Source organism: Panthera tigris, chromosome C1 (genome assembly GCF_018350195.1).
Source record: "Panthera tigris isolate Pti1 chromosome C1, P.tigris_Pti1_mat1.1, whole genome shotgun sequence".
Classification (NCBI taxonomy): domain Eukaryota; kingdom Metazoa; phylum Chordata; class Mammalia; order Carnivora; family Felidae; genus Panthera; species Panthera tigris.
The window spans coordinates 180,097,392-180,117,741 of record NC_056667.1 but is presented as its reverse complement, the minus strand read 5'-3'; positions in this window follow the sequence as shown (position 1 = coordinate 180,117,741).

Below are 20,350 nucleotides of genomic sequence, written 5' to 3'. Positions count from 1 at the left end.
TCTTTCTTTCTTTCTTTCTTTCTTTCTTTCTTTCTTTCTTTCTTTCTCTCTCTTCTCTCTCTCTCTCTCTCTCTCTCTCTCTCTCTCTCTCTCTCTCTCTCTCTCTCTCTCTCTTAATGTCTTGGAGAGAAAGAGAGAACATGGGGCAAGAAAAGACCAAGAGAGGAGTTTGAGTCAGTAGAAGACAGACAGGGATCACTACACAATTGCGATGTGCTTTAGAAGTGTTAATAAGCACCTTCACACTGACAATTAAACTGTAGAGGGGCAAAAGAAATTGGTTTTAAATCCATGAGTAGTGGTAGACATATAACATTATCATTTTGGTTTCTCAGTTGTTTTTTGATGGGTCTGAGCAATTAAAAATTTTTTTTAACATTCATGTATTTTTGAGAGAGAGAGAGAGAGAGAGAGAGTGAGCAAGCGAGCAGGGGACGGGCAGAGAGAGAGATAGAGACACAGAATCCGAAGCAGGCTCCAGGCTCTGAGCTGTCAGCACAGAGCCTGATGTGGGGCTGGAACTCACAGAATGCGAGATCATGACCTGAGCTGAAGCCAGACAATTAACCGATTGAGCCATCCAGGCACCCCTGGGTCTGAGCAATTTAAACCATTGTGGAAACCATTGTGAGAATAATCTCTTTGAGAATTTACAGGAGTTTAAAGAATTAATAGTAATAATGTTCATGGTAGGTAATATTTTTTAGGGATTTATTATTTTCCAGAGATTAAAAAATGTTTCGAAATTTAATCTGCATCATAATTCCAATGGCACAGTAGTGCCAGTTTACAGAGGAGAAAACAGCAACAGAGAGGATATATAACCAATGTCAAGCAAATACTTTAGATCAGAGGCTTAGGTGGTTTTGATCTAGAAAGTCTTGACTACAAAGCTGGAGTGATCAATTTTGCACTTGACCGCCTCCATGTCTAAAGGACTGGGAGCAGAGCAAAACGTCCGATCATTTCATACATCTTAATGGTTCCTTCCAGCCTGGGTGCTAAGACCAGGAGTTTGCCAAATGACTGTATCAGAGAAACAATCCATGTTGGAGTTGTTCTTGTGGTCCCTGTCATACTGCTCTGTGTAATCTCCACATTTTCATTCTTTTCTATTTTAATTTCTGATCTTCTTCCATCTAAGACAATTACTTTCTGATTGTATTTGTTACCCTGATTGCTTGGGCAAAGTAAAATTTTGGGTATCAAAAAACTGAACAAACAAAAACCAAAATGACACATTTTCTGGAATCACCACATCTTACATTCTACTGAATGTCCTTCTTTGTATGTTGGCAATGTAGAACGATTGCCAAAGAGAAGTAGAGAATTGTGGCAAAGCTCTGAAGTTTTTCTAGGGGAAAATTTCAAGGATTTGATCTATTATTAAAACAATTGTTGAAGCTTTATGGTCTATTTATTTTGTGCTTGAACTGGATTGGTTTTTGACTTTTACTACAGACATTCAGTAGTTGTGTCTCTGAAGAAGAAAAAAAAGAATTAGTGACTTGGAAAACTATTTGTACAATCCAGCCAATTGCTTTCCTTGTGCTGCTTTTCAAATGTCTGGAAGGCACTTACTTGCCTCATCCAGCATTACTGTTTCCTCATTTCTTTCACACTTGTTTCACTGCATATAATTCTTCCACTGACCTTATTTGAAATTTATCTCTGGGGGCGCCTGGGTGGCTCAGTCGGTTAAGCCTCCGACTTCGGCCCAGGTCACGATCTCGCGGTCCCTGAGTTCGAGCCCCGCGTCGGGCTCTGTGCTGACAGCTCAGAGCCTGGAGCCTGTTTCAGATTCTGTGTCTCCCTCTCTCTCTGACCCTCCCCCATTCATGCTCTGTCTCTTTCTGTCTCAAAAATAAATAAACGTTAAAAAAAAATTAAAAAAAAATTTGCTGTTTGAAATTTATCTCTGAATAAAGGTATGTAAGGTCAATGCTTATATGTTTAGTCCTGTTGAAAACCATATATACATGTCCTATTTTACTTACAAGAGGGCTTGTTGGTAATTATAGGCACATGGGTAGTAATTTTTCTGTACATGTAATGAAACCTACATTTTGGAAAACTATGAGGAGAACAGTTATTCATTTATCAAATACTTGCGGGAGAGTGTATTTAGAGTTGGGCTTTCAAAGGCATAATTTTAGAGTATTTCACTTTAAAATATTTTCTTTTATCTTTATAATCTTTAAAAATATTATTACACAACACTTTTTTTTAGAGATTCAGACCATTTGAAATGCTAAGATAAAGAACATTTACAGATTTTAGACGAGTACAAAAGAGAAAGCAAACCTTACTTATATCCCCTCAATTTCAACACTGAAAGAAAACCACTGATAGACTTTTTTACATGTAGTCTTCCAGATTTTTTCTTATGATATATATATATACATATACATATGAAAAATATATGTATAATAAAAGCAGTATTGTAAAATACCTGCAGGTTTTTAATGTTATTTTTTCTCATTTGAATATATTAAATATTTTCTCATGTTGAATATTCTTCCATAATAGCATTTTAACCTCTCTTGTAACTGAGGCAGCTCTGGCAGTTTGTTGGGGCCTCTTGTTATGGATTGATTTGTGTCCCTCCCTTCCCCCCCCAAAAAAAAAAATATATGTGGCAGTCCTACGCCTAGTACCTCAGAATGTGACCTTGTTTAGAATAGGGTTTTTTCAGAGATAATCAAGTTAAAATACTATCATCAGAATGGGCCATGATCCAATATGACTGTGTCCTTATTAAAATAGAAAATCTGGGGCATTTGGGTGGCACAGTGTGTTGTGTCCGACCTGATTTTGGTTTGGGTCATGATGTCACAGTTCATGAGACAGAGCCCACCATAGGGCTCTGTGCTGATAGTGTGGACCCTGCTTGGGATTCTCTCTCTCTCCCTTTCTCTCTCTGCCCATCCCCAGCTTGCTCAGTCTCTCTCTCTCTCAAAATAAATAAATAAACATAAAAAAAGAAGAAATTTGGTGACAAACACATACAGGGAGAATGCCATGTGAAGGTGAAAGCAGACATTGGGGTGATGCTTTTACAAGCCAAAGAGTGCCAACAATTGCCAACAAAGCAAAAAAGTTAGGAAAGAGGCATAGAATAGGTTTTTCTTCACCCATGAGATGAAACCAGTCAGGCTGACACCTTGCTTTTGGATCCAGAATAGTGAGGCAATACATTTCTGTTGTTTAAACCACCCTGTTTGCAGTGCTTTTTCTGGCAGCCCCAGAAATCTCATCCACTTACGGACTTCCTTTTCAGAAATTTATAAAAAATACCTAGGATTAACAAAGAAACTAATTACATTGAAAAATACTAGAGGGGCACCCGGGTGGCTCAGTGGGTTAAGTGTCTGACTTCAGCTCAGGTTACGATCTCACGGTTTTTGGGTTTGAGACCCACATCGGACTCTGCTGTCAGCACAGAGCTGGCTTCAGGGACTCTGTCGTCCTCTCTCTCTGCCCCTCCCCCATCTGCGTGCGCACACTCATTCTCTCAAAAATAAACATTAAAAAAAAAGAAGATAAAAAAAGGAAAATATTAGAAACATTTTGTAATATAACAATTAACACATTAACTGTGACCTACCAGTAGATTTAATAACTGTCATAATTTAAAAGTAGTGATGGTTGTACGAGTTATCTGTGACAACTATTACATGACATGAGATGAAAATACCTGTGATTTCTCTTGCTGACAGTATAACAAAACAAATACTGCTAATACTAGTGTGGTTTGTTTTCTCCATTCATAATTGAAACATCAGTTAGGGGTTAGTGAAAATAAGGATGTCAGTTTTTATTTTTTCATCTAAGTTCATGGACCCCAAGTGAAGAAACTCTACACAATATGATTTTTTTCCCAGTGACTCCATACTATAACATTACTTGCAGGATCCATGGCTAACAAATAGGACACATTTGAGAAGATAATTTATTAGTTTATAATTTAAAATAATGGGTCAAAGGAATCAAAGCATGCATACTCCAATACTTCCCACTGTAGAATGTACTATCATCAGTCCAGATTATCCCTTTCGATTCCTGTCTCTATTCACTTGCTGGACATTTTCACATGGATGTCCTACAGGAGGCTCAAACTCAACCTGTACTAATCTCATTATTTTGCTTTCCAGTATTAACTCATGTTTCCTAGAAAAGAGAGCCTGAGGCAAAAGTTACATGCTAGCACTATATTGCAGGGTGCAAGCCCAGGGGAGCCAGTGAGGAGAATAGGAAAGCAAGTCAGAGATAAAGGAGAGCATATATAAGTGGATGTGTTACCAAGCTGCTCTCAGGTTCAAAACAAGTTTCCGTTGTTGCTCAGTTTCACAAGACATTTTCCAGGAGGCAGTATGAAATGATTGCCTCTTGCAATAGTCTAGAGCAAGGAAAAGATAAATTGATCTTTTCATCCTCTTGATCTTTTCATATCCTATCTCTCTGTGATCAGTTTACAGAATAGGCTCTTAACTCCCCAGGCCTTCTAGGTTGTGCTATTCACCCCCTCCAGGCAGTCCCTGGAGAAGGCAGATTTCACAACTGAAGCAGCAGCATTTACAGGACAGACCGCAGCATTCAGGGCAACCCTGGGGCACTCCTGTCTTCCTGTAGCTTGTAGCCTCATGGGCTTAGGTGGGTGAGCCTGTGCACATGTGTGGGCACCAGGTGGGATCCCACTTGAGTTCCCATTGTAGAAAGGAATTGCCAAAACACGTGGCGGGTGACATGTGTTGTGAGGCATGAGGTGGGTGTTTTCAGGTTGTACCAAAGGGAATTTGGGAGATTAGGAAAAATTTGCTATAGTGAACCTAAGTGGCCAAGCAGGGGGAACACACAATGGTCTATCTGGCCATGGTCATAAAGGCAGAGATGGAGACCAATGAGCTTTTATCTAATGAAAATTGAAACTCCCTTTTGGGCTTAGCTAAATGTGATTGGGCCAGATCGTTCTTCTGGAGGGTCATAATGACATCAGGCAGGAATCAGGGCTGAGGAAATCTGGGGAGGTACATAAATTGGGTCTGGTGAACTCTCCACTTCACCCTTCAAAACCTGCTCTTACTTCATATTCGTGCTATATATGAGTTCTGAGATAGCTAAAAGATTATACACAGCCTTTAAAATTATGCCTTAATTGTGCTAGATGAGTTGATCAAATCAAGCACTCTCAATTCTAGATACTTTAAAAAAAGGTAGAAGTGTAGTGGATGACAAAGGATATGACATCAATTCTTCCTTACCAGATTTCTCTCATCTGTGGTCCAGGGAAAGATAATCTCATGGACCAGGTATCTTCCTTTTAGGATGATTGAAGTGGTACTTTATAGAACATACTATGGGTGCATTGGTGTCCTGACGCCTTTTGGTAGGGGGAGAGTGTTAGAAAATTTAAGATGAATCATCCAATCTGGATAAATGGAATTTACTTACGAGTAATTCATTTTCCGAGCCCCTGAACCTCTTCATTAGAAGGCTATGGCATGACTTCCTTTGTTAAGAAGGAGGATCAGAGAAAATGCCTGGGCCAGACTCAATCACTGTCTATTGAATCACAGGACAGAATTTACTGAGATTATTGGCTTTAAGTCAATGAATAGTATTCATGAGACAATAGAGAGTTGGCTTTGTATTAGTTGGAACTTGTAGGCAAGTTGGCATTTGGAAGCCCTATTTGATATGTATGCATCTCAAACTCAGATTAGATAGGCAATATTTTGTTTTGGGGGCAGACTCTCCATCTTCCTTTTCTACAAAACCCCTTCCAGTCTCCCATGGAGTATGTAAAGGCTGGGGATTAGAGTTTAGAGTTTAACTTTGGTTTGATTATTGCACACGTATCTTGAATGTGTTTATCTTTTTCTCTACCCTGTGAATTACTTAAATGATGCCTGCCCTTGCTTTCCTCACCTTTTCCAGGTGTTTTCAAACAGAAGGGCTATTGCATTCTCAACACTTTTTCTGAGCCATGCTGTGGAGGTTCAGCTGACATTAAGATTAGGACTTCACCCAGTGCTGACATGACTATTAGTACATTATCACACAAGAGTTTTAGTTGTTCATTATCTGTTGAGTTATTTTCTAACATGGATGTACAAATTCCTTTGCTGGTCCCATTGGCCATTGCCAGACCTCCCAGGAATATTGTCTTCACAGAAGGCAGTGGATCAGGGCCTCCTCCTCTCCTTTTTTTGGTGATGTGGTTATCTTCTTACAGAAAAGCACCATATGCAAGCACTGTATGTTTTCCACACACAGGGCTCTGTTTTATTACCCTCCTCCCATCTGAGTTGACAAATAATTACTTGTTACAACTTTAGCAGCCCAAGTTTGCGTGAAAATTCATGCACTGTCATGGGCCACTCTCATTTTCTTCTTTCTTATTTGTAGATAGGATAGAAACCCTGAATTTAGAGCTAGATACCATCTTGGATAGTCCTTGGGGAATTATGGGGACATGCTTACATTGAGGTATCTAGGGATCTTTCTAGGTAAAACCTATAGTAATATTCAGAGTATTGTTTACAGATTGTGGTACACAGGACCCTCACACTGATCAGAGACAGGAACATTATTCATATTTCAGGCAGAGCTGTTACGTCAAGGCAAATAAACAACTTATTCCCCAGCAGGATCTCAATATTAAGTTCACACATCTTTAAACTTGGAATAGTTTTACTTCAATTTTACTTTTCTACCTGCTCAGTTCCATTTTCACCTTCTTTCCCTTTGCATTTGGCAGAAATTTCATAGTATGATAGGAGATTTTGTGAGCATGTTTCCATTGGGGTTTATACTCTACAAACTAACTAGAAAACAACTAAATAATTAAAGGCACAGAGTTCTATCTTTTCTAATATTGTATTGAATTTTTCTGAAATAGCCCACTCTCTACCATATATGAATGATTATTTTATAAAAGGGATTAAATATATATAGTTTGAATCACAGTCTTGAAATTAAACCCTTCTTCTTGACATCTAGTAGATTCTTGGAATACTTCTAGCAAGGCTCCCTGAGAAGCAGCTTTCAAAATCAATGGGGTGTCCTGAAAACAGAGAAATCTTCCCAGAATTGAAATAAAGTTAGGGCAAAAGGAAAGGTATATTTAGCAAAACTTTAGAAGCTATTTTTTTCAAATAGATTTGCCTGAAGTCTGTTATATGCTGCAGACATTAAAATACTAAACAAACCAAGGGTGATATTCTATAGTTTTTATCATTTAATTTGATTTCTAAAACATTTATCTCTCAGTAGACAGATTGAGAACATGCATACGAAAGAACCATCAATGGAGCAAATTTTGGTGATTCTGATCTTTCCTGAGCAAATGTGGAGATTAGTTTTTAAAAAGGTGAGGATTTATATATGTGTTATTTTTAACAAATTCTGTCATGTTGGAATTATTAAATCTTCCTTGCATACAATTTATGGATTGGGGAGTGAATTTGTTAATATGGAACATATTTCCTGACTTTATTACTGGGCTATATATTTTCTTGTCTTCATACTGTAGGCTACCTTAGTCATTTTTATGTTCTTTCTTGAGAAAAGTCTTTGGCAAGCATAAATGAGTGACTCAATTTTATATTTTTGTTTCAAGATTGTACATATTCTCTTATCTGGTCTAATGTCTATGTGGTTAATATCTACATGGTACTAAAACATAAATTTTATAATCTCTTGGACAATTGAGTGCTTTATCTTTTGATACACCAGGATTAAACCCTAGGTATTATCTTATCCAGTCAAAAGCCTTCTTGTTATTCTGTGATGCAAACATGAAGCAGGTATATTGATCTTGCCTGACAAGCCTAGATATTGGTTCAGATACTAGTGGATGTGAATGCAGTCTTTTTCTAGAGTGTTTATTCTTGCTCCTTTTGAAACAATGCATTTGCCAGAGTATTATGGGGGTGCAGTCTATGTCTTAAAACAGTACTCCAATTGTATTGTAATGTAGTCTATGTGGGTTTGCTAACCAGAAATAAAAGTTTGTGCTTGAATATCTTTATGGAATTTTGAGTCATCAATTTGCTATATTTTAGCTGGAATAAAATTATTATTTTGGAGAAGGGATCATAAAATGGTACCCAGGGTTGATTAAAATAATTCTACATTATCATACTGTTTAATCAACTGCACTGTTTCCTGAGTAAGAGTGCTGGTATGTAACACAGGAACAATTTTAATAGCATTACGAGTTGTTTACAGGGAACACAATGTTTGCTGTGTTAGGCTGAGGGGAGTCATACAGCAACTGTGGCCAAATGGAATAAAATTGCTTTTGGTTTAACGTTTTGGAACATCATAACTTCATAGAGGTTTATGAAGAGATGTCCAGGCAGGGCTCACTGTATGGCATCATGTGAACCTAGAGGATGTGTGCATGCGTGGATGGGGAGGTTCTCACATTAAGAAGACATTTCCTCTGCAACCAAAATGCTCTCAGGTCGGGAGTAGGATGATGTGGAGAGTGATTTCCCAGCTCCGGCAACACCACACAGCAGTCTGCAGCAGGAACCAAGGGGTATAATAAGCAAATAATGCAAATTACTGCAAACCAAATAAATTCAACCATTGCCCATAATTAGTAAAGGATTCAGCTCATTTTGCAGAAGGCTCTGTAGATTAAATTCCAACTCAGAAGTGTACAGCTTGATCAGTAAAGTTTGTAAATGGCTTTACAGATGAGGGATGCCATTGAATAGTGAAGATGCACTTCAGTTGCTAAAGCTTTTAAAAAACTCCACAGCTGAGATGTGCTGCAGCCCAGAAGCAGGTGCCCGGATCTGTTACAAGTTAAATGGAATCAGTGGAGTATTCATATTCACTAAGAGTACAATCTGAAAGGACAGTAAATGATATATAGTGAGTATTTTATTTATTAAATTCTGCAAGTCAGTTAGCAAAGTAGGTAGCCATCTGACAGGTACAGAATAAATGTAAGACTAAATGAAGAAGTCATCAGGAATAATGATACATTGGGGCATCTGGGATATCACAAATTCACCCTAGAACCACAGTTACCATTCCATAGGGGGGTACATTCACAAGGAAGAATGGCCTACAGGAGGAAAGTACCACATTATTGTTGGCTGAACTTGTACAGTACAGGGAGAACTCTAGTAAGCTGATCTATGCCCATGCTTTTTCTTCAACAAGTTGGCTTTTCATAGCTTCATATCAGAAAAGGCTATAGGTGGGTAAAGCATGCTCCTTGTTTGAATAATTAGACCTTTACATTCCTGAAGATAAAATAAACATGTAATCTTTTATCTTATTTTGATCAGTAAAACTGTTTGGAAGATCAAAAGTGGTAAAGACAATATAAAATTTAGCATTTTAATATTGATGTTATCCATTGTTTTACCTAACATTTTGGGGAGTAACTGCCTCTGATTTTTTAGATTTTGCTACTGAACAATATATATATATATAGAAAGAAGTCAAATGGATAGAGGTGGGGAGGAGGAAGGTAATTGGGATGACAGAGAGAGAGAGAGAGAGAGAGAGAGAGAGAAGGAGAGAGAATGAGAGGTTAGTATGGTTTCAGGTCTTTGCCCATTCAGGTAGGCTTTGCCTTTACTGCCAGAGTTCTGCCGACCAGATGGAGAAAGAAGCCAGCAAATCACTTCAGTTGCACAAAGTGTCACCGACAAGCGCTACCCTTTTAATATGCAGCCTTCCTCCCTCTTGCAAATGTGTCTAACATGTGTCTGGAGACAGGATCAAACAGATTTTCACTAAGCGTGCTAGCCTCTCCTCTGAACTTCTGTTGGGCATGTCAGACTTTGCACCAGCAGCCACACCTGGAGGCTTCCCCAGTTCTCATATACAATTTTCTTTTGAAGACTCTTGATTTTTTCCCACGAACTACATTCTCCTCTCTTTCACGCTCTTTACCTCACTAGTTTTACTCTGTTTAGTAATGTCCTGCCATCATCCTCTCAGTTGCCCAAGCCTGACAGGTAACTGCCATCTTGATTTCTCCCCTTCCCTAATGACACAGTGAGGCGTGTTTTATCACATGCCCATTTCATACAGTATCCTGAAGTCTACAGGAGTAATGTTAAACATGAGAAAATGCAGAACATTCCTTGTGAACACCAGAGAAAACCCACGTTCTTTGCTTGAAATCAGTTTTCTCAGGTCTGAGCATTTTATTTGAGAAGTTTTACATTTTATGTTGTTATTTCATTTTAATCTTAAAAAGCATTAAAAATATAAGTGTGACCTGAACCATCTCGATCATCATCTTAGAAATATAGCATTTCAGTGCTTGGGTTTGCATTTTTTGACTAAGATTTCCTTGGTATCAGAGAATAAAAATGACATTGTCAAGAATTATGAAAGATGGAACAGATCAGATTTATTATGTGAAAAATGAATTTTATATCAGTTTAAGACCAGGTGATCTCAAGACACAAGATGCATTCCTGAAAGGAAAGTTTTAATAGTCATTCAAAGAGCAAAAAGGGAGTTTAGTTATTACTAAAACCTCAAGAGTAGAATGTAGGTCTGAGCACTCAACACTTTATTCACTTTGCTTACACCATTGAGTTTCCTACAAAATAGTAACATCCTATCAGATTAAGGTAGTTTATTTGGATTTCACTGGCTTTGAGATTAGTTAGCATTTACCTTGCAAAAGTTAATTTTGTAATTTGTAAAAAAAAAAGTAAGCATTTAAAATTGATATTAATGTTACATGTGCATATTTTAACATAAAAATAATTGAAGTCAGTTTGTACGGGGCTGTCTGTGAGAATGTTTTCTTTTTCTTTAATTTTTTTTAATATTTATTCATCTTTGAGAGACAGAGCATGAGAGGGGAAGGGGCAGAGAGAGGGAGTCACAGAATCCGAAGCAGGCTCCAGGCTCTGAGCTGTCAGCACAGAGCCTGACGTGGGACTCGAACTCACGAACTGCGAGATCATGACCTGAGCCAAAGTCAGATGCTCAACCAACTGAGCCACCCAGGCACCCCTGTGAGAATGTTTTCTGTGCCATCTAATTCAATAATGAGAAGAGAAGTTTAAAAAGAAATTTTGACTAGGGTAAGATTGTCATGAGTTATGTAAGAATAATAAGTAAATAGATGATGTGCACTGCATATTTACAAAGATCTGTCACAGGGAAGGAGCTGCATGATATTTTTTTACGGAATTCTGCAGAGTTGTTTTATTATGTTGAGAATTGTTTTATTATTTGAATATTTCTATTATCAGGATAAGCCACAGTGAATAAATTTTCTGAAAAGCAAAGAATTTGTAAACTAGACTAGAATTTGTAGACTAGTTTGGAATAACAGAGATTTCACGTTTGGCACTTGAGCTGGTTTTGGTGAAATTCATTTAGTTGTGCAGTGTAAATTTTAATAAAAAAACCTTACCCTCCAGTTATTCTAAATGAACTTTAATTATTGTATTCTTTTATATTTCCTTTGTAAAATGTATTAAGGAAAATGCAATGTTAATTCAGATGACAAAGGCACTAACTGTTTTTAAGCCACAAATACTGTGAGGCTTGGTTTTGGCATATCCTGTGAAAAACACAGAGAGAAATGTTATCATGACAGCTTATCTGTGCAGGAATTTGTTGACACTATTCTTATTTATGCTTAAACAATAACCTGCTTCTGTCATTACAGTCTAAATATAGAGAATCATATTTTCTTCTCTTTCATTTTGTGTAATGTGTAGCTAATGGCTATTGTTAGGATGTTTCTAATTTTATTTTATTCTGATGATTATTTTACAATATCAAAGCATATAATGGCTTTGAATATTAGTGATATCTCACATCATATCTGTGAGACAGTAGTATTACTCAGATGGATCTTCTCATACATGTTACACACAGCACTATACTAAGTGAAGCAGTGTCTTTTCCTTACAAAATTACGCTCTTTACCCCTTTTGATTTGTTCTAAACTCTTATTTTCCCAGGAATGGGGGCAATAACAGGTTGCTGCATTTAAAGTATTTCATTAGATTCTAATTGTGATTAAGGGGTACATTTGCAGTTCACCTTATGGGTATAGTTTAAAGATGTGAAGCAGCCCACAAGGGACCTCATTAGCATGGTGATTACAAGTTAATCAGTAATACCTAGAACAGAGAAATAATGAAACAGGAAAACAAATTTTTGATGCATTCATTATTAGATTTTCTTGGCTTTTATAGTTTAAAAACTATCAGGCTAATGTTTGGTGCTTTCATTCTTCTAAATTATGCTATCCTGAGGGAATAGTTCTGTGCTTTCCAGCAAAACCACTGAGGGACAAGTGTCATTGGGTCATTTATTTTATTGTAGTTTCTTCAACTCAAATAAACATTTAGAAAATGAGGGGTAGGAGCAAGGCACACTACCAGGCACTGTGATGGGTACAAATGCAAGCAAGAATGAGGCGTACGTAGGAGTAAACACATGAAACAAAGCAACATGTAGTTCCAAATGGACAGGGAGAGGAAATTTCGTTGGAAATATCAGACAAGGATGAAAATACTAGAATTCGACCATCGCTGAAGAAAAGGAGGTTAAAAGTCAGACACAGTAACATGGCATTCAAGGAAGAAGATATAGTATTAGCAAAAGTGGAGAGGTAAAAATTGTTTGGTTGTGTTTGAAAAACATAGGGTACAGAGTTTTTTAGAGAGTAAGTTACATGTAAAAGTGTAAGAGGAGATAAAATTGAGAAAGAAAAATTGGGCCCAGATGGTAGAATAACCGAGCGAATACAGTGTTGGGCTTGAACTTTTATCTGTAGGTAGTAGTGGTCTGTTGGAGACTGTTGTTTTTAAATACACAAGTTTTGTAGTACTTCCATTTTTATTTATTTTATTTATTTAAAAAAATCTTTAAAGATTTATTATTTTTGAGAGAGAGAGTGCAAGTGGGGAAGGGGCAGAGAAAGAGAGGGGGGGACAGAGGATCCGAAACGGGTTCTGCACTGCAGCAGCGATGTGGGGCTTGAACCTACGAGCCGTGAAATCATGACCTGAGCCAAAGTCAGATGCTCAACTGACTGAGCCACCCAGGTGCCCCAGTATTTCCATTTTTAAAAGAGAAGAAAATGATCACTTTTGACAATTTGGAGAATAGAAGGAAATAAAGTATAACTTATTTGTATACTACCTTGAATCGTTTAAGTTTTTTTGTTCATAGATTTGATGGAAGATGAGAGATAGGACTCACACTAGACTTTGAGAATAAGTTATGACAAGCCAATGTAAAGAATCCATGCATGCTGCAGCTTACTTTTTTTGGAATGTGAAAAGCAGGGCTATGGATTTTCTAGCATTGCAGCATGCATTTTACATATTTTCCAAGATACTCTCACATCCATTATTTCATCTTATTCTTGTGAAACATGTAGCAGGCCTAGTATTAGCATCATATGTTAGTGAAAAAATTAAATGGCTTTGCTAAGGTCAAATAACCAATGGAGAAGGCAGAGCTAGATTGGAATTCAGGTTTCTCAGCACATGTTTCAGTGTTCTTACCAGTCTGTTATTTCAAACCACCAGAATAAAGGCATGGAATAATAGTGGTTTGCATTTCCTTCACATATGAACCAACCGTTCCAGGTCATCTATTAGTGCCAGGTGCCAAGGCACTGTGAGGTTAAGAGGTGACTAGATATGGCCTTGTCCTCAAGGTCCCTAGCCTTTCCTGGAACACTGATAGTCAAAATCATAGTGAACATTCACTGGACACCTTGTCTGTTCTGCACAGTACTGGACCCTGTTTCATGAAAAACGTTCTTTCTTCTGGAAGGACTTCAGTTGGAGTAGAGCATCACTTCAGATGGCTCTTTGCATTACCCACTCATACCAAAGGGGAGAAATGACTTCTCCAGTTGGTGAGTTTTGAAGAAACCCTGGGTGAATTCCATCTGGCTTTGTCTTGCAACCAGTCTGCCAAGCAGGTGAGGCCCGTCTGGTCTGCCCTGTGCTGTGGAGTGCCCCCTGCAGGGGAAGCCTATGGTGATTCAGTTGTGCCAGTGACTAGGTTGGAAAGTTTGACTCAGGGGTGAAGACTATGTATACACACCTAGCTGTGGATCTAAAGGCATGTCCCCCAATGGACGTTCTTAGTAATAGAGCTGACATGTTTATTTCTTTATGTCTGTCTGCATTGGATCTATACCATGTATGGGAAGAGAACCATTATTTAATCACCAGTTGAACATTGTGTCTATTATCTTCTTATCAATAGCAATAGGGAATAGCTGATTTAATTTTCCCAATAAGGAAATTGAGGCTTAAAAGGTTAAGTGATTTGCCTATGGTCACACAGCTAGCTGGTAACAGAATTGTGTCATGAGCTAACTCTCTGCTTGAATACGTTCCAGACCATAATGAAAGATAAACATACGCCTTAAGAAAGACACACCATGTTGTTATGTATTCAGTTCCCAAAACAAAGAGAATAGCTTGTTTTCCAGTAATGGAAAGGCTCAAACTAGTGCAAAACACCTTTTGAGAACAATAGCATTCGTTATGACCAAGCTAAACTATTTTTAAAAACATGGGGAAAAAATCCTCTGATTTTATTTATGAATCAGATGCCATAATGTACCCCATTTTGTTCTGCATAGTATGACTTTTAGCTTCTATTCCACTTCCTACTAGATAGCACTGAATATAAATTTCAGTTAGGGAAGTAAAGAGACATAGTTTCCTATGGGTGTCACCAATACCTAACTAAATTGCATCCTAACAAGAAGAATCTGGTTTTTCAACTCAAGCCGGGACACAACCCAGTTAGACTCAGTGGAGTGTGTCTTTTACTTGTCTGATTATACTTGGAGATTCTCTCTGTATCAGTTAATTACAAGAGCACCATGCAGAGAGGTGTTCTATGGATTCATTATGTCATGTTATATAGGAGATAACCTATGTTAATCATAGTATAGTTAATACAAATGTATGACAGAGGGCTAGAAATCCTACTCTGCAATTTAGCTTCTGTGCCAGGGGCTCCCTAAGACCATCTGTAGGTTCAGTAATTTTCCAGGAGGACTCATAGGACTTGACATGTAGTCATACTCAGGGTTATGATTTATTACAGCAAAAGGACATAAAACAAAAGCAGCAAAGGAAAAAGGTACACAGGGTGAAGTAGTGGGGAAACCAGGCACAAGCTTCCAAGGGTTCTTGCCCAGTGGAATCACAGGGGAAGCCCTTAATTCCCCGGAAACAGCTTATGACAACGTGTGTGAAATATTTCCAACCAGAGAAGCTCATCAGAGACTCAGTGCCCAGGGTTTTTATTGAGAGTTGGTCAAGTAGGAAGCCTCTGCCTGGCACATACCAAAATTCTAGAAGTTCAGAAAGACAGCAGGTGTTCAGCATAAGCAATATTGTGTGTACAAAGAGTTTAGGTGAGGTAAGCCTCTCTTATCAGTTAGTGGTAAGAAATCTGTTTCCAGATGTCAGCCAAGGGCCAACCTTACAAGAAGGTCTTTCTAAGGATAAGCAGTCTCAGATCTGCTATATTAGCACTTTCCTGCACAGCTTTCAGTGGAAAAAATGCATAAAAAATAGAGCTCAGTGGTATTTTATTAAGGAATGATAAACAGAATACCATTAGGCCTTTTTTAGTTTTTAAAGAAAATAAATTTAAAAATTCCACTTAGGGGCACCTGGGTGGCTCAGTCGGTTAAGCATCTGACTTCGGCTTATGTCATGATCTCACAGTCTGTAAGTTCAAGCCCCACGTCGGGCTCTGTGCTGACAGCTCAGAGCCTGGAGCTTGCTTCAGATTCTGTGTCTCCCTCTCTCTCTGCCCCTCCCCTGCTCATGTTCTGTCTCTCTCTCTGTCAAAAATAAATAGACATTAAAAAAATAAAAATAAAAATTCCACTTACTTTCAGACTCTTTTAATTGGCTAGTTTTCAAAAATAGGATTGATATCAAAAGCCTATTTTCTGTTTCTTACACCAAACTACTTTTCAATAGTAAACTGCTTTGGACATCTTCTTTGGGTTTTAGTTATAATAAGAATTCAGTTAAATTGAAAAAGAGACAAAGAATCACCAGCATTTCTATCATGCTAAGATCACTGCTTTAACGCCTTGATATGTGTATTTCAATTTTTTTTGTGCATATGTACTCTTGTTTTTTCCTTTGCAAGTAGAAATCACACTTTCTTAACAATGTATCTTCTCTTATCACTGAAAATTATTCCACATTACTGTAGATTCTTCTGTATAGAGGTACTGCAATGTATTTAGCCAAGCCTCAATTTCTACATGCTAGACACTGTTTTAGGTAACACAGCCAGACAGTAATCTGCTCTGAAAGAGTTGACATTCTACTGGGCAGAGGGAAAAAGAAAGAAAAAGAGAAAATGAAAGAGAAAGAAAGAAATTACAAAATTAGCAAGTACAGTGAAAAATTCCACTATGTGATCGAGAGAGAAGAGAAGCTGCTTTATCTCAGATGGCAACTCAGATCTCTTAAGGAACATGTGGGTTGAGCCCTGAATGATGAGAATTAATCATAGGGAGATCTGGAGGGAGAGTGTTCTAAGCAGAGCAGCAGTCATTGCAAAAGCTTTGAGCCAAGAATAATAGTGGCCATGGGAAGGGGTTTGGTTTATTTTTTTTCCTCCTATATGCTGGGGGGAATCTTTAGGGGTTCCTAAACTAGGAAATGATGAATTAAAATTTTAAAACAGCACTCCAGTTGTCATGGGGCATCCACTTTAGGAAGGGTACTGTTACTGTAAGAATTGAAAGAGGAAGGAAAGGAGGCTTGGCCCAGAGCTACAATAGCAGAGATGAAACAAACTGGTCATAGTTGGGAAATACTTTGGAGATAGAGCTGGTTATATACTTGTTGATTTGAATGAGATACGAAGTTTGACCCCTAAATGTTTGACTTGACCCCTAAATGTTTGGCTTGACCATTCATTTGAAAGAACAAGTTACTTTTCCCTCTTTGCAGTTTGTCTTATAATTTACTTATACTGTTTTTTCAATTTTTTAATTAAGATTTTTATTTTAATTCCAGTGTAGTTAACATACAGTGTTCTAATAGTTTCAGGTGTACAATATAGTGATTCAACAGTTCTATACATTACTCAGTGCTTATCATGATAAGATACTCTTTAGTCCCCATCACCCATTTCACCAATTCCCCCACCCACCTCCCTTCTGGTAACTATCAGTTTGTTATCTATAGTTAAGAATCTGTTTCTTGGTTTCTCTCTTTTTTCCTTTGCTCATTTGTTTTGTTTCTTAAATTCCACATGTGAGTGAAATCGTATGGTATTTATCTCTCTGACTAACTTATTTCACTTAGCATTATAATCTCTAGTTCTGTATCTGTCTGTCTATCTATCTATCTATCTATCTATCTAGCTATCATCTCTCTCTCTCTCTCTCTCTCTCTCTCTCTCACATGTTTTTTATCCATTCATCTATCGATGGACTCTTGGGCTGCTTCCATAGTTTAGCTATTATAAATAATGCTGCAGTCAATATCAAAGGGCATGTATCTCATTTAGTGTTCATCTCTTTAGTGTTTTTGTATTTTTTGGGTAAATATACAGCAGTGCCATTGCTGGATCATAGGGTATTTCTGTTTTTAACTTTTTGAGGAACCTCCATATTATTTTCCATAGTGGCTATCCCAGGTGGCATTCCCACCAGCAGGGCACGGGAGTTCCTTTTTCTCGACATCTCACCAAAACTTGTTTCTTGTGTTTTTGATGTTAGCTATTCTGACAGAGATGAGGTGATAACACACTGAAGTTTTGATTTGCATTTTCCTGATGTTGAGTGATGTTCAGCATCTTTTCATGTGTCTGTTGACCATCTGTATGTCTTGTTTGGAGAAATATTTGTTCATGTCTTCTGCCCATTTTTTAATTGGATTATTTGTTTTTTGGGTATTGTGCAGTGTAAGTTCTTTATATATTTTGGAAACTAACCCTTTATCAGATATGTCATTTGCAAATATCTTCTCCCATTCTCTGGGTTGCTTTTTAATTTTATTGATTATTTCCTTTGCATGCTCAACATCGCTCCTCATCAGGGAAATACGAATCAAAACCACATTCAGATATCATCTCATGCCAGTCAGAGTGGCCAAAATGAACAAATCAGGAGACTATAGATGCTGGAGAGGATGTGGGGAAACAAAAACACTCTTGCACTGTTGGTGGGAATGCAAACTGGTGCAGCCACTCTGGAAAACAGTGTGGAGGTTCCTCAGAATATTAAAAATAGATCTACCCTATGACCCAGCAGTAGCACTGCTAGGAATTTACCCAAGGGATACAGGAGTACTGATGCATAGGGGCACTTGTACCCCAATGTTTATAGCAGCACTCTCAACAATAGCCAAATGATGGAAAGAGCCTAAATGTCCATCAACTGATGAATGGATAAAGAAATTGTGGTTTATATACACAATGGAATACTACGTGGCAATGAGAAAGAATGAAATATGGCCCTTTGTAGCAACGTGGATGGAACTGAAGAGTGTTATGCTAAGTGAAATGAGCCATACGGAGAAAGACAGATACCATATGTTTTCACTCTTATGTGGATCCTGAGAAACTTAACAGGAACCCATGGGGGAGGGGAAGGAAAAAAAAAAAAGAGAGAGGTTAGAGTGGGAGAGAGCCAAAGCATAAGAGACTCTTTAAAACTGAGAACAAACTGAGGGCTGATGGGGGTGGGAGAGAGGGGAGGGTGGGTGATGGGTATTGAAGAGGACATCTTTTGGGATGAACACTGGGTGTTGTATGGAAACCAATTTGACAATAAATTTCATATATTAAAAAAAATAATAATAAACATTTAAGCAATAACTTAAAAAAAGTGATTATTTCCTTTGCTCGGCAGAAGCTTTTTATTTTGATTTAGTCCCAGTAGTTTATTTTTGCTTTTATTTCCCTTGCCTTAGGAAATATGTCTAGAAAATTGTTGCTATGGCTGATGTCAGAGAAATTACTGCCTATGTCTCTTCTAGGAATTTTATGGTTTCAGGTCTCCTTTTCAGGTCTTTAATCCATTCTGAGTTTGTTTTTTGTGTATGGTGTAAGAAAGTAGTCCAGTCTCATTCTTTTTCATGTAGCTGTGCAGTTACCCCTACACCATTTGTTGAAGGGACTGTCTTTTTCCCATTGTAGATTCTTTCCTGTGTTGTCAAAGATTAATTAACCATATAATTGTGTGTTTATTTCTGGGTTTCCTATTCTGTTTCATTGATCTATATTTCTATTTTTGTGCCAGTTATTTATGCTATTTTTGAAAGAGAGTTTAGCCAGCTTAAAGTAGAGTAAACTAGGAAGTTCAAGTGGCAATGTCAAGGGATGCATGGAAAACTTAGATTCAGTTCAGACTTAATAATCTCCAAGGAGGTGAAATGTACGGGTGATGCTTATAACCAGTCAGGTGTTATCTAAATGGGGCTTGTCCACTTTCATGCTATGTTTTTATACTTATCTGCTGGTCTGACATATCTATATGCCTCATACTCACCAATTCAAGTGAGCCAAAGGTATGAAATAATGTTCAGAATAATTGTCCAAGATTCCTTCCGCTTTCCCTACTTTAGTCCATGTTTGCCTTCCACCAGACTCTTGACTTCATCTCCATTGTTCATTTAAAATTCCAGCTCCTTTTTGGGATCAGCTTCAACACTGAGTTCCTCCAGCTTCTAACATTTCCTGTTATCCTCAAGTTTAATCTTTGTCTTCCAATTTCTCACTCACTTCAGGTAATCTCAGACAGGATTCTCCATCTTGACTAGCTTCTCAGAACCCTCATAATAATTACTGGCCTCAAATCATTCACCTAATATTATTAAATGATATACTGATAAATTGATAAATATGAAGCATGTACTACCATATAAAACACATCATAAATGCTCAACTAGTGATAACTATTATTTACCATAGTGTCCTGCAGCAAGGAATTGTAAAGTGAAAACAAACTGATTCAAGTGATTGCTTTGCCTGTCAATAGCTAAAAAAATAGTTTGGTTAATTTTCATTTTTATTTGATCGGTTAAATATTTAGTGTTAGGCTCAATGTAGGGGTGTGTCAGCTGGTGGTTGTGGTAATGTTCATTTTATTTTAATAAAGGAAAAATTTTGTCATCTGCAGAGAGAAAAAAAGGAGGCAATAAAGAGAAAAGTTGAAGATAAGTAGGGTGACCATATGTTCTGGTTTGTTAGTGACAGTTAATACGTGTTATCCTAGAATTCTTATTTCTAGTTCCCAATTTTATTCCCCACCGTGGCACTGTCCAGTTGAACTTTCTGTGATGATGGAACTGTTCTATATGGAAACTATCCAATATGG